The sequence below is a fragment of the Cervus canadensis genome, chromosome X (assembly GCF_019320065.1).
Source record: "Cervus canadensis isolate Bull #8, Minnesota chromosome X, ASM1932006v1, whole genome shotgun sequence".
NCBI lineage: Eukaryota > Metazoa > Chordata > Mammalia > Artiodactyla > Cervidae > Cervus > Cervus canadensis.
Window position 1 is genome coordinate 126,678,675 of NC_057419.1, and position 14,916 is coordinate 126,693,590.

Sequence of the window (14,916 nt, forward strand, 5' to 3'; positions counted from 1 at the left end):
GAGCAATGTGGCAACCAGTAATAAAGCAGGAAGTGTTCGCTCTTGGCAGTCTTGTTATTTCCCTTCTGGGTACGCAATTGAAAACTTCAGGAAGTGCACTGGTATCTTCTTTGCAGTGTTTCTGAAAACAGAGAAGAATCAAAAAGCCCCACATAAATAAAAGAATGAATAAATACATTGTGGTATCCTCACATAATGGAATCATACACGGAGTAACAATTAAAGAGGTAGTGGTATACTACATTGACAAATGTCCAAAACTTAATGTTGAATTAAAAAATATATTCCCAAATGATAGATACAACATGATGCAACTTGTGTAAAACTTTAAGTGAATGAAAAATCATGTATAGTTTATGGGCACATATATGGTAGTTTAGTCACCAAGTTGTGTCTGACTTTTGTGACCCTGTGTACTATAGCCCGCCAGGCTCCTTTGTCCATGGGATTTTCCGGGCAAGAATACTGGAGTGGGTTGCCATTTCCTTCTCCAGGGGATCTTCCCAACCGAGGGATCAAACCCTGGTCTCCTGCATTGCAGGCAGATTCTTTACCTACTAAGCCACCAGGGAACCCCGGGCACATATATATGTACCTAAAAGTAAAAGAAGAGACATGCAACAACTTCCGGGAGAGAGGTTACTTCTGGGGAAAAGAGGGAGCAGGAGGAGAATGGATAGGAGAGGATTATAAAGGGGCTTCACTTTTAAGGAAATATTTTATTTCATATCCACCTGTGATATTGTGACTTCTAATAATAAATATATATTTGGTCTTGTTTCAGTCACCTAGCTCCTTAAACCCTTGGAATTTCCTAAGCAATGAGAACAATAAAGGTATCTTTGGTTTGTTAATGAGGTGACTTGGGAAGCACCTAAGGATGGGGGTTGGTTGCCAGTGGAGCCAATCTCATGAATAGAGGGTTGAAACTTTCAGTTTCTCTAGGGTGTAGAGAAGGACTAGATATTGAATTCGTCACCAATGACCAATGATTTAATCAAGCTTGCTTATGTAGTAAAGTCTCCATAAAAACTCAAAAGGATAGGGTTTAGAGAGCTTCTGGGTTGGTGAACACGTTTAACTCTGGGGAGAGTGGTGTCTTAGGAGCTTCCTCCCTCACACCTTGCCTGGTACATCTCTTCCACCTGGTTTTGATATTTGTAGTTTAGTAAGTAAAATGTTTCTCTGAGATCTGTGAGCTGCTCCACCAAATTAATCAAACCCAAATCTGTAGGCAGTAGGCCAGAAGTACATGTGACTATCTGGACTTGAAATTGGCATCTGATGTGGGGTGAGGGGACAGTCTTGCAGGACTGAGCCATTAACCTGTGGGATCTAATCCTATCTCCCAGTAGATAGCTTCAGAATTGACTTGAATGGTAGGAAACTCTCCTTCAAGTCAGAATTGGTAATAGAATCATTCTACTATTAGCTATCTAAGAAAATATGTGAAATGTTGCAACAAATGATAACATTTTTTAAATCTAGGTGGTGAATATACAGATGTTTAATCTATTGTTTTTGTGTAGTTTGTTTGAAATTTTTTCATTAAAAATCATTATCTACACATTCAAAATTTTTTTGTCATAAATGAGAAACACATAAATAAAAACTCAAGCAGTGGAGTGGATGGAACACAGTGGTGGGGTGTTGTATTTACCTTCTCCTCAGTCATCTGCCTTTTTTCTTCTTCCTTTCGAGGGTTATAGTGCATAACATAAATCATGCATTTTCACGGGCTTTTGTACTGTGTATTTTTCTGAATGCTGGAATATTTCCTGAAGCTGTAGCCATGAGCTATAAAACTAGATAGGGTGTGGACTCAAACATATAAATGAATGCGGCTTGTGGTCTACTTTACTGATAAATGGGGCTATTGGGTAGTATAATTACTACTGGTTGTATTTGTTTTCCACAAAGACTCCTCTGAACTTAGTTCTTTACACTGTAATGGAGTGTAAGTTGGTACGATCACTGTGGAAAACCATTTGGCATTACACAATAGAGTTGTACCTACACTCAGCATATGACCTACCAGTTACAGTATTTTAGACTCTAAAACAAACGTGCACCAGGAATCATATCCATATAAGTTATTACAACAGCTAAAAACAGTCAAACAAGCATACAGAAGTGTCACATCCAAACACTGGAGAATAAATAAAGCAGAGAAAATTAATGAGACCGAACTACAACATGTCATGCAAGAATACACACAGGATGATTCTGTTTATATAAAAGCAAATATATGAAAAAATTAAACTGTATTTTAAGGGGTACATGCATGCGAGCTCAGTCACTTCAGTCCTGTCCAACTCTTCACGACCCCATGGACAATAGCCCACCAGGCTCCTCTGTCCATGGGATTCTCCAGGCAAGAATACTGGAGTGGGTTGTCATATCCTCCTCCAAGGGCTCTTCCAGACCCAGGGATGGAACCCACATCTCTTATATCTCTGGCATTGGCAGGCGGGTTCTTTACCACTAGCGCCACCTGGGAAGCCCAAGAGGTACATACATATATGGAAAAACTATGATGGAAAGTATTGGAATGATGAATATATAATTCAGGATATTAGGGTTCTTTCTTGGGAGGGAAGGAAAACTATTAGCCAAGAACTTACATAAGACATTACAGAAACTGGGCGATTTTCTTTTTTTAGTGGAAGGGAAGTCAGGATTTATGAAGAACATCAACGCCCAGGGCATTTAAAAAAAAAACTTATACCTTTAAAGGGCTTCCCTGGTGGCTCAGCTGGTAAAGAATCCACCTGCAATGTGGGAGTCCTGGGTTCTATCCCTGGGTTAGGAAGATCCCCTGGAGAAGGGAAAGGCTACCCACTCCAGTATTCTGGCCTGAAGAATTCCATGGACTATGTAATCCATTGGCCACCTGATGCGAAGAGCTGACTCATTTGAAAAGACCCTGATGCTGGGAAAGATTGAGGGCGGGAGGAGAAGGGGATGACAGAGGATGACATGGTTGGATGGCATCACCGACTCAATGGACATGAGTTTGGGTAAACTCTGGGAGTTGGTGATGGACAGGGAGGCCTGGCGTGCTGCGGTTCATGGGGTCGCAAAGAGTCAGACACGACTGAGCAAATTTTGCTTCACTGCACATACCTTTAAAATGTCTTTTATTCCCACAAAAGTCCTTATCATTTAAAACCAGATGTTCAAATTACAGGGCTAACAGTTTTAGCTAATCAACTCTTCAATGCTGATTCAAGAAAACAACCTTCAATGGATCTTTGAATAATGGCAGTTCAGCCGCCGATGCTAGTGGTGTAGGCAGTCACACTTTCACCGTTCAAGCCACAAGTTGTGAAGTTTGGAAGGGGTGAGGTCTACTGTCCTGCATTATCAGAACTTGTCATATTTTCAGTCCTACTGGGTTGCACGTTATCTGCAAGGTTGTGTGTTTGGCTCAAGAAAGAAATCGTTCAGTACACTTAATTCTTTAGTCAGCAATATAATTTTTGTTTCCAATTGTTCATTCTCTTCCTTGAGCTGATTGACTGTTTGCCACGTATCCTGTGCTTTCTGTTTATCAAGCAGCACTTTTTCACAGCCATGTTGTTACTCTCCCTGCATTCACTATACTCGTCACTGTGGCGATCCATAGGCGCACTCTTCTTGCTCTGTTTGCTTGGGGGCACAGCTTTGCCTCCGCCCCCAGTGTGGGGGTTGGAGGGGGCGCAACACCAGCTGAGGAATCTGCCATAAGCGGATGGCAGGAGACTGAGTGACTGAGCTTTGCAACCCCATGGGATTTCCCAGGCAATACTGGAGGGGGTTGCCATTTTCTCCTCCAGGGGATCTTCCCCACCCAGGGATTGAACCTGCCTCACCTGCTTCTCCTGCATTGCAGGCAGATTCTTTACCGCTACACCACCTGGAAAGCCCGAGCCCGAGTATGGATGACACATACCGTTTACGCCCTACTGTTCTGCTGCTATGATGGGTGGTGGTTTAGTCACTAAGTCGTGTCTGACTCTTGCGACCCCATGGACTGTAGCCTACCAGGCTCCTCTGTCCATGGGATTCTCCAAGGCAAGAATACTGGAGAGAGTTGCTATTTCCTTCTCATTTGGGCAGGTGGCGCTAATGATAAGTCACCCGCCTGCCAATGCAGGAGACGTAAAAGACAGGTTCCATCTTTGGGTGGGGAAGATCCCCTGGAGAAGAAAATGGCAACCCACTCCAGTATTCTTGCCTGAAGAATCCCATGGACAGAGGAGCCTACAGTCCATAGGGTCGCACAGAGTCGGACATGGCTGAAGCAACTTAGCACGCACGCAAGCACACTCTTGTCAACACAGAATATGCAGAATGAGGACAAGGTGAGTAATGGCTTCCACACTACACTGCCCAGAAATCTCCACGCGTAGCTGCGCCACCAGCCCGCCCGCCCCCAGGTGGACTCCACTCCAAGCGGCTCCGCCCACCGCAGCAGGAGCCCAGCCAGGCCTCGCAGCCCACGAGTCAGGGAGGAGGAGCAATGGCTGCAAAAAACCGAAAACCGCAGCCTTCGCCGGTTCCTCCGACGCTGCCGCCGTCTGCATCCCATCCTCGCCAGGGCCGCGCTGAAACTGTTTTGTTGTATAGGGTTGGTGCTGGTTATAGGTATGTTTCTTTTATTTTTATTATTTTAAATATATGAAGGGAATTCCCAGGCAGTCCAGTGGTTCACTGCCAAGGGTGCAGGTTCAGTCCCTGGTGGGGGAAGTAAGATCCCGCAAGCTGCAAGGTGTGGCCAAAACATGTGCGGGGGTTCTTAGTTGCTCAGTCGTGTCCGACTGTTTATGACCCCATGGACTGTAGCCCGCCAGGCTCCTCTGTCCATGGGATTTCCCAGACAAGAATACTGGAGTGGGTTGACATTCCCTTATCCAGGGAATCTTCCTGACTCAGGGATCAAACCTGTCTCCTGCATTGGCAGGCGGAATCCTTACCAACTGCGTCACCAGGGAAGCCTCCCTTTTATGCATGCGTTGTACTTACTAATAAAAATAAGACATTTCTAATTTAAAAGACAGGTCTAGAAATAATGCACAAGGGAAGTCTCTTGTCAGTAGAGATCAGAGATCTATCCACAGGGCCCAGTTACAGACTTGTTGAAGTCGTGGTCTGGCTATCTCCTTTTACTTGTTGGTCTTTGGACATGTGCTTCAGTGTTTTGTCAGAGGGCTGAAAGCTGCTGCTGCTGCTAAGTCACTTCAGTCGTGTCCAACTCTGTGCGACCCCATGGACTGCAGCCTACCAGGCTCCTCCGTCCATGGGATTTTCCAGGCAAGAGTACTGGAGTGGGTTGCCATTGCCTTCTCCAGAAAGCTGCTGAGCCGTTGTATTGTGATATGTGAAATAGTTGAACAGCATCCCCGTCCATAATTACCTCATCTCCTCGTGGATGAAATTCTCCTACTAAATATGTGTTGTCTCTTGAGGATTTTCCTATTCCCTACAGTTTTTTTCAAAATGCAAAGCTACCTAAAAGAAATGTCATATAAGTCTCCATTAGCTGAGTGTGAATGAAACTATCATTTGCCTGCTTGGGAAAGGAGAAGTAGCTCTGAGTAGGAACCAAGAGGGGAAGGAATGGGGTCCAAAATGACAAGTGGGAGAATCTCACTGAGAACCTTTGTGAACAGCTGCCATCTTGCCTGTAAGTGGTGTAGGAAGAATTGGAAGGATATTTCAGTGCTTATTCACTGAGTGGGGTATTTATTAGCCTTCAGGTCTTAATGGAGGAGATAGGTTTTAAAAGGGCCTGCCTGTGGTATACACATTGTTCAACCAAGAGCAGTGCTGCTGGCCTAAACTGGGAAAATGTTCTAGGGTCAGTGTCTAAAGGAGAGCAGTTAGAATGCCCAGTGAGTTGGGGCAAGGTGGGGGGCAAAAATCATATGGTTGCTGAAGGATATAAATCCCAAATTGCAGCAAACAAGCAGGAGAGAATGATGGGAAAGGATGACGGCTGTCCACAAAGGTTCTCAGTGAGATTCTCCCACTTGTCATTCTGGACCCCATTCCTTCCCACCTTGGTTCCTACTCAGAGCTACTTCTCCTTTCCCAAACCCTCAGGAATGATGGCAACAACAAATATTAGGAATGTGGAGGGTTTTACTGTTCAGAAGCTTAAAGCTGCTTCTAAAGGAAGCAGCTAAAGGATGGCAGGCAAGCAATATGACTTCCTGCATCTATTTTTGCTAGCTGCAGCATGTCCACATGAGCATGCAGACAAAAATCTGGCTTTACTTATTCAGTAGTAAAGTTGACTCAAGAACTTTAGACAGAAGGCCCAGGATTCAGCAATTTTTGAGAAAAGGGAGGCTGGAGCTAGTAGCTTCAGTTCTGGCACACAAGCTAGCCTGAGAATCAATCCTCAGCTAAGGGCCAAGTTTGACAAAATCAACTTCAGTTGTTTTAATTGTCACGCAGCTGGGCTAGAATCACTTGCTTGTTACCATGCCATTAGCCTTTCAACTAACTATGTGCATTCATAATTGTTTGACAAAGGTATAAAGTCATGAAATTACACTACTGAAATATTAAATCTGACTCATTTAAATTTTAAAAGTCAGTTCCTGGCACACAGTAGGTGCTCCATAAATGTTGTTGAATGAGTTGAAATCAGGAAATTAAAAGAGATTGTTCGGCTTTCCAACAGTGCATTAAACTGAGTACACCATTTCTCAAGCTGAAAGGAAGCTAAATGAAAGGAAATGGGTTTATCTGATTGTCCCATGCACATAATGATGTGAAGTAATAAGGAAATTATTCAGATTATTCATCCCAAATTTTGTCTGACGTAGACAGATGATTAAGGCTTGTGGTTTTTTTAAATAAATCTACATTATTCAGACAGCTTCTTCCCCATTCCCCTCCCCTTTATAAATGAGAAGACAAAGTGCTGTAAACCAAATCCTGGATTTATAAACATAGTGTGCCATCTATTTGGCTTATCTCCTCAGAGGAGGTAAGTATAAAGTCATTGCAAAAGACTCAGGTTGGAGATATGACAAGCTAAGTGGCTTCCTGATGTCTCAGCACCTGCTTTCCTGTCTGTTTCTGATTTATCCAGTGATACCCTAGAGATTCCTTGAAAAAAAAAAAAAAAAACCTGCATTCTTCCCAGCCACAGTATTGCATACTAGTGGTCCAAGAGCTAATTTTTATCAGAATAAAACCTTGACCTTAGAAAATATCACTTCTAGGTTGATAAATGGGCTTGCCTCAAAGGAGGTGATTTGAGGAGAGAGGAAAGATCACCAGATGCAGCATCTTAGAGCCATCTTGGATCCCCAGTGACCACTTCAGCCTTTCAGAGTAGATTTCCCCTAAATCCACTCAACCCATGAGCAGCTTGAGGGAGTCCATGGAAATGACTGAAAGCACAAAATAATCAAATGCCTCTAACCAGATGCTTTCCATAGAAAACTTGCTGAAGGTCTAATCTTGTTCTGACCTGAGATGGCATAGCTTCCCTCTGTCTTCATTTGAAGATCAGCCATATGCTTTAAATTGATCAGTATCAGGTGGAACCTTAGTAGTTTTACCTCAGTAGGTAGAGTGCCTACATATTGGGTATGTAAACAAACTCATGCACAGAACTCTGACACTCAAATCAGGTACATAAATAAAACTCTCTTGACTGTGATGGAAAGCTAAATATGCACACTTGCAACTCACTTTTTAATTAAAGATTTTGTTTTTTAGAGCAGTTTTAGGTTCATAGCAAAATTTCCCTTATAATCACATCTCAATTTTATTTGTATGATTCTTTTTATTTTTACTGTATTATTATCTAGAAGATAAGCTTTCTAGGGCATGGGGCCATTTCTGCCTTGTTTGTAATTTTACAGCAATGCCCAGCACCAGGCCTAGCACAAACTTTGGTTCAATCAATGAGCAAATAAGTGGATGAATGTAGGTTTCAGCCAATATAGTTGGCATTCTCTCACTACTCTAAGAGATGTGGACAGCCTTTCTGTCTCCTGAATATCCTAAGTGCCATACTCTGGAATCCTAATACTGGCAGAACTGAACAGAGACCCATAAAAAGGAGATGGTAAGGAAAAGAAAAAAGGTGATTCCCACTGGCTTTTGCTAAAAATGCCAAGAGTCTTATACATAAACACTCATTAAATAACTTTGCTCATAACATCATTACTAAGGTAAAATGATAGGACTGGCTCTTTCTATCCATGGTTCTCCCCACCCAGTCCATAATGTGTCTGTTTCTGACTTTTTCCTCAGACCTGTTATTAATGCTCATTTTAATCTGATTTCCAATTTATGTTTTTTTCAGGATGGGCAGTAATGTTGATGGTGGATAGATAGTTTGTCTGTATAGGTAGTCACTTGAAATCATTCCTTTCTTTCCATCTACCAGAGAAGGAGCAGCAGAGCTGAGATCTTGAGTCCCATTTCCTTTCAACCTTGGCCACATTCATCCGAAGAAAATTTTATTGTTGCTTTAACTATTGTGTTCTGGGAAATACACTTGTAATGAATGAAACTTCATTCTGCTTATTTATATACTAATATATCTTTGGTAAATATGTTGCCCCTGAAAAGCAGCAATCTCTAATTCTTTTGGGGCAGTTATATAGCTGTTCATCTGAGACAATGTAATGGGGCTTCGTTTATGTGAATAAGTGGTGTTGATCACCACGGTCCAAGTTAGCATCCTCTCTGTCATTTGAACCAGGCAAACTGTAATTTGATGCTGCATCGTTTCCACCGTAGAATTACAGAATATTGGATCTGGAAGGGATTGCAAATAGCCACTAGTACAGTCCCCTTATTTTACAGTTGAAGAGACTGAGGCCAATATGACACACATACTCTGAGCCAAGTAATACTAAGATTGTGCCATCACAGAAGATTACTGCCCATGGCTACTGTATTCATTACTTTAAAATGTTTATCTTCTCCATATAACTCAACAAATGTCCACTTATTTCTTTCAGTTCTCTCTTCCCTACCCTCTCCACAAGTATCCCTATCTCCCACTCTTTCCTGACTTTGACCCATTTCAGCAAGCCAGAGCAACATTACCTTTCCTCTTTCCCAGCTTGCTCAGGAGCAGTGGGCTATGAACAAGGTCAGTCCCTTCCAGCACCAGGCCAGAGCTCCTAAGCTAGTTCTATAGAAGTCCTGTGGCCAGCTTGACCCTCCCTTAACATCTGACCATTTTGGTCTTTTGTACAAGCACAGAATTTCAGTACCTTTTTCATACAGACATTTGATAGTCTTTTTTTTTTAATGACAGCCACTTTATAGACATTGTAATAAAGTACCACCTCCTAAGCTGTCAAAAGCCTAGTTCCAAATTTGCTTTAAACAACCTTATGCACAGAGACGGAATGGGATCCACCATTGTTGGAAAATAACTTTGCTGGGACACGATGCCTAGAATGACCTGAGCCTGAGGGAGATTATGAGGCAGTTAGGATTTTATAGAGAATACTGGCTTGGTTTATCAACACAGGCTTAAAGGATACTTGGAAAGTCATCTCTTTCTTTTTTTTTCTCTTAAATCCAAGACCTGCTTGTAAGACAATGAATTCATGACTACACAAGTGATCACGTGCTAATGTTCAATTTTTGATTTTGCCATCACTATAAGAGACAAACTCACGTCTTAATCATATATTTCATTGTGTGTGAAAGTTGCTCAGTAGTGTCTGACTCTTTGTGAGCCCATGGACTGTAGCCTGCTAGACTCCTCTGTCCATGGGACTCTCACTGCACCACCACCCCACAAAAAAGCATGGAATACTTCCTGCTCTTTATCCATCCATTCATGTAACAGGCCATGAACACTCAGTGACTCATGTAATATGATAGGTATTGTGTGAGGTTCTGGGGACATAACAGTCATTTAGATCATACTTTATCTCCTGGAGCTTACTTTACAGGACTGTACCCTGCCAGGCTCCTCTGTCCGTGGAATTCTCCAGGCCAGAATGCTGGAGTGGGTTGCCATTTCCTTCTCCAGAGTATCTTCCTGACCCAGGGATTGAACCCGGGTCTCCTGCATTGCAGGTGGATTCTTTTCTGCCTGAGCCACCAGGGAAGCCTAATGTCCATGTAATGAGGATATCTATCCTGACCAGGGAAAATGGGCTTGCTAGATCTAAGGAAGCATGGCCACACTAGTCATGTCTGGAAAGAGGATGATAAAAGAGAGGCCAACAGGCAAGTGTGGAGGAGAATTTAAACTATACCCATTTCACAATGTTGTCTAGGCCTATCCTTGACTAAAAGATACCCCTTGGAATAGTTATCATTCTCAAAACCTTATGTTACTCTCCTGCTTATAAACTTCTATGGGCTCCTTGTTACTCTCAGGGTTAGATTTGAACTCCTTACTCCAACATAATAAAAAGCTCTTCACAACTTAGAGTAAATCTGTTTCTCTATTTTTATATTCTCTCATATATACTTGTACATTCTGTCCAATGAACCATCACACCATTTCTATTCCTCCATACTTTTAAACATGCTGTTTGCTAGAATACTGCCCACTGCCTATTTCCTCCTGCCTAGTGAACTCTTCTTAATCTGTCACAACTCAGCTGAAATGTAAAATCCTGATTAAAGTCTTTACTGGCTTTCCTAGTCTCCACCTCCCATCCCACCTAGTGAACTCTGTCCCCTACTTTATTTTTTTTTTGTTAGCAATAATAAGTTATAAATGTAATAATAAAGCATCTTTTGAGTACTTATTCAGTTCAGTTCAGTCGCTCAGTCGTGTCTGATTCTTTGCAACCCCATGAACCGCAGCATGCCAGGCCTCCCTGTCCATCACCAACTCCCAGAGTCCACCCAAACCTGTGTCCATTGAGTCGGTAATGCCATCCAACCATCTCATCCTCTGTCATCCCCTTCTCCTCCTGCCCTCAATCTTTCCCAGCATCAGGGTCTTTTCAAATGAGTCAGCTCTTCGCATCAGGTGGCCAAAGTATTGGAGCTTCAGCTTCAACATCAGTCCTTCCAGTGAACACCCAGGACTGATCTCATTTAGGATGGGCTGGTTGGATCTCCTTGCAGTCCAAGGGACTCTCAAGAATCTTCTCCAAAAAAAAAAAGAAAGAAAGAATCATCTCCAACACCACAGTTCAAAAGCATCAATTCTTCAGCGCTCAGCTTTCTCTATAGACTAACTCTCACATCCATACATGACCACTGGTATTTATTAGATGTTCAATAATATATTGGACATTTTCACATATGCTTTCTAATATCATACTTAAAATATCCTGTGGGGTAGATACCATTATTATTGCCACTAAGAGATGGGGGAAACAATTTCAAAAAATTAACTTGTGCAAAGTCACACAGCATAGTAGATTTGAGATTCAGCCTCAGGGTGTTTGATTCCTGAGACCATATCCTTAGCCATTTATTTATTCTATTTATTCTTTCATCCTACTTTTTCATTCATTTGACTTTGTATGTTAGTAAGTATATAAAATCGGAGGAGGAAATGGCAACCCACTCCAGTACTCTTGCCTGGAAAATCACATGGACGGAGGAGCCTGGTAGGCTACAGTCCATGGGGTCGCAGAGAGTCAGACATGACTGAGTGACTTCACTTCACTCACTTCATACTTTATCACTGGAGAAGGAAATGGCAACCCACTCCAGTATTCTTGCCTGGAGAATCCTATGGACAGACGACCCTGGCGGGCCATGGTCGCAGAGAGTCAGACACTACTGAAGTGACTAAGCATGGACACAAGTATATAAAATGGAAAAAAATGTTACTTCATAGAGTGCTTTCACTGCCTTCCAAAGAGAAAGCATGCAGAGAAATGGGCAAGGAATCAAACTGAGATGCCCCTGCCCCAGAGTGGGCAAGATTTCTACTACTGTTTGTATGACTGAGCACGAGATTTTATTCATATTTCCTTTGACAAAGATAGTTTTTCAATGAGTAAAAGCAAATAAAGCAGGAACTTCTTACCATGGCCTCAAAAAACTACATTGATTGGTGGTTGCCTATCTCTACAACCACTGTCTCCTGACACTCTGTGTGTGTGTGTGTGCTAAGTCGCTTCAGTCATGTCCGACTCTTTGTGACCCCCATGGACTGTAGTCCACCAGGCTCCTCTGTCCATGGGATTCTACAGGCAAGAATACTGGAGTGGGTTGCCATGCCCTCCTCCAAGGTACGTTCCCAACCCAGGGATGGAACCCATGTCTCCTGCATTGGCAGGTGGGTTCTTTACCACTACTGCCACCTAGGAAGCTCCATCCCTCTTTAATTGTGTTCTAGTCACACTGCTATGCTTATAAGCGTTGAAAAGCCTTTTTTCTATCTCATAACATTTGTTTATTATTATTATCACCACAATTTTAATAAAAAGTAAAATATCCCACTTGAATGGATACTCATGTTTACTTCAGACTTTTTTAAAGAAATAAAACATTACAAAGTTGAATTTCCCTGTGCTTTACTCTGCAGTACCAAATCCCTTCCTCAGAGGCAATCCCCATCATGAATTTGCTTTCTCTGCAGTCCATGTTTTCTTATTTTTTCAACATGTATGCATATGTGCTCATTTCTAAATATATAAGAATGATTTCATATGTATATAGATTTCTGGAACTTGGTTGTCTCACTTATTATGTTTATGATGTTCATCCATGTTGACATGTGTAGATTCAGTTCATTAATTTTTACTGCTGTATTTTCCATTGTAATATACCAAAATTAATTCATTATTAATTAATATATATTATAAAATATGATAGGGGAATACAATGTTAATTATATCATATATTAATTCAGATATTAATTAATTATTAAATTAATTATAATATTAATTAATCCAGAGAATTCTCTGGCTTATGGACATCTGATATTTTCACAATTAAATGCAATGTTTCAGTCAGCATCCTTAGAAATTATTGAAGGCATTATGCTAAGTGAAATATTGATAAGAGACAGAGAAAGATTGATAAGAGACAGAGAAAGGAAAATACCATGACATAATTTATATGTGGGATCTAAAAAAGCCAAACTCACAGAAACAGAGTAGAATAGCAGTTACCGGGTACTAAGGGGTGGGGAAAATGGGGGCATGTTAATCAAAGGGTACAAACTTCCTCCAGTTATATGATGAATAAATTCTGGAGATTTAATGTAAATCATGGGCCTAAGTTCATGTCCATTGAATTGGTGATACTATGCAACCATGGTGACTATAGTTAACAATACTGTAATATATTCTTGAAAGTTGTTAAGAGGATAAATCTTAAATGTTCTCATGACAAAAAGATGGTAATTGTATGATGCAGGTGTTAGCTAAAGTTATGGTGGTAATCATTTTGCAGTATATGTCTATCAAATCAACAGGTTGTACATCTTAAACTTACATAATGTTGTATGTCAATTATATTTCAATAAAGCTAGAATAAATGGCAAGAGGGTAATTAAGAAATCTTTATGCCAATAAATTTGAAAATCTAGGTAAAATAGACAAGTACCTAGAAAACTGTAGCTTACTTAATTGATTCAAGAAGATATATTCCTGGACATTCCTATAATCTGACTTTAAGAATCAAAATTAATGATTTAAAAATTTACCATGTATGAAAAAAAAAAACCTGGTACACTTTTATGAGAAAGCATTACCAAATTCAACAATATATGAGAAAGATAATACATCATGACTGAGTTGCATTCATTTCTACAGATTTACAATGGTACATCTGTCATCCTGCCAAATTTTCTTATGTACATGAAAATATTTCAGGGCACTAGTGTATTCCTTTTATCATTTGTCTATCTCTGTGCCAATACATCAATTTTTAAATTATTACAGCTTTAAAATATATCTTGAAATCTTATAGCACCTGTTCCCTTATCATAGTCTTCTTTTCCCATTTGTCTTATTTCTTGGGTTTTATTCTTCTAGATGAATATTGGAATTAATTTTTTTAGTTCCAAGAAAAATGATATTGGGTATCTATTAAAATTGCATTTAATTTGCAGATTAATTTGGTGGAGAACTGACATTTTTATAATGAGTATAGTAGGTATTTCCAGTTATTATGTCCTCAATAACTTCTAGACAGTGATCTTTATTTATTTTTAAAATTTACTTACAGGTACTTTAAAAGTTCATTGATATTTTGAATGAAACCTTTTTGTCTTATTATGTTTCCTAGTTGGTTATCAGTACTGCATAAAGGCAGTACAGATTTTGATTTTCATTGATCTCTGATGTCCTCCAAGTTTATCTGAAAATAAAAGCATAATGAAGATCAAAACATATAAGAAGAAAGTTTAACTAAGTGCTCATTCTGAATGGTTCTTTATTACATGATTTAACTATTCATGTATTTGTTGTCTGTTTGTGTATTAGTATTCTTGCCTGGACAATCCCATGGACAGGGGAGCCTGGTGGGCTATAGTCCATAGCATTGCAAAGAGTCAGACACAACTGAAGCAGCTTAACAGGCACACACATGCTGCCCAATAAAAACAGAAAAAAGTGTGTATTTAAAGAATAATTTTTAAATTTTTTTGAATTTTTAAATTTATTTTATTTGGAGGCTAATTACTTTCCTATATTGTGGTGTTTTTTGCCATACATTCACATGAATCAGCCATGGGTGAACATGTGTGCCCCATCCTGAACCTCCCTCCCACCTCCCTCCCCATCCCATCCCTCAGGGTCATCCCAGTGCACCAGCCCTGAGCACCCTATCTCATGCATCGAACCTGGACTGGCGATCTATTTCACATATGGTAATATACATGTTTCAATGCTATTGTCTCAAATCATCCCACCCTCGCCTTTTCCCACAGAGTCCAAATGTCTGTTCTTTACATCTGTGTCTCTTTTGTTGTCTCGCATATAGGGTCATCATTACCATCTTTCTAAATTCCAT

General features: G+C 40.6%; 1 pseudogene; it reads right to left on the bottom strand.

The window, feature by feature from the left end:
* Positions 1-3,350: 3,350 nt before the first annotated feature.
* On the bottom strand, positions 3,351-4,573 carry LOC122435729 (annotated as a pseudogene).
* Between the last annotated feature and the right edge of the window lie 10,343 nt (positions 4,574-14,916).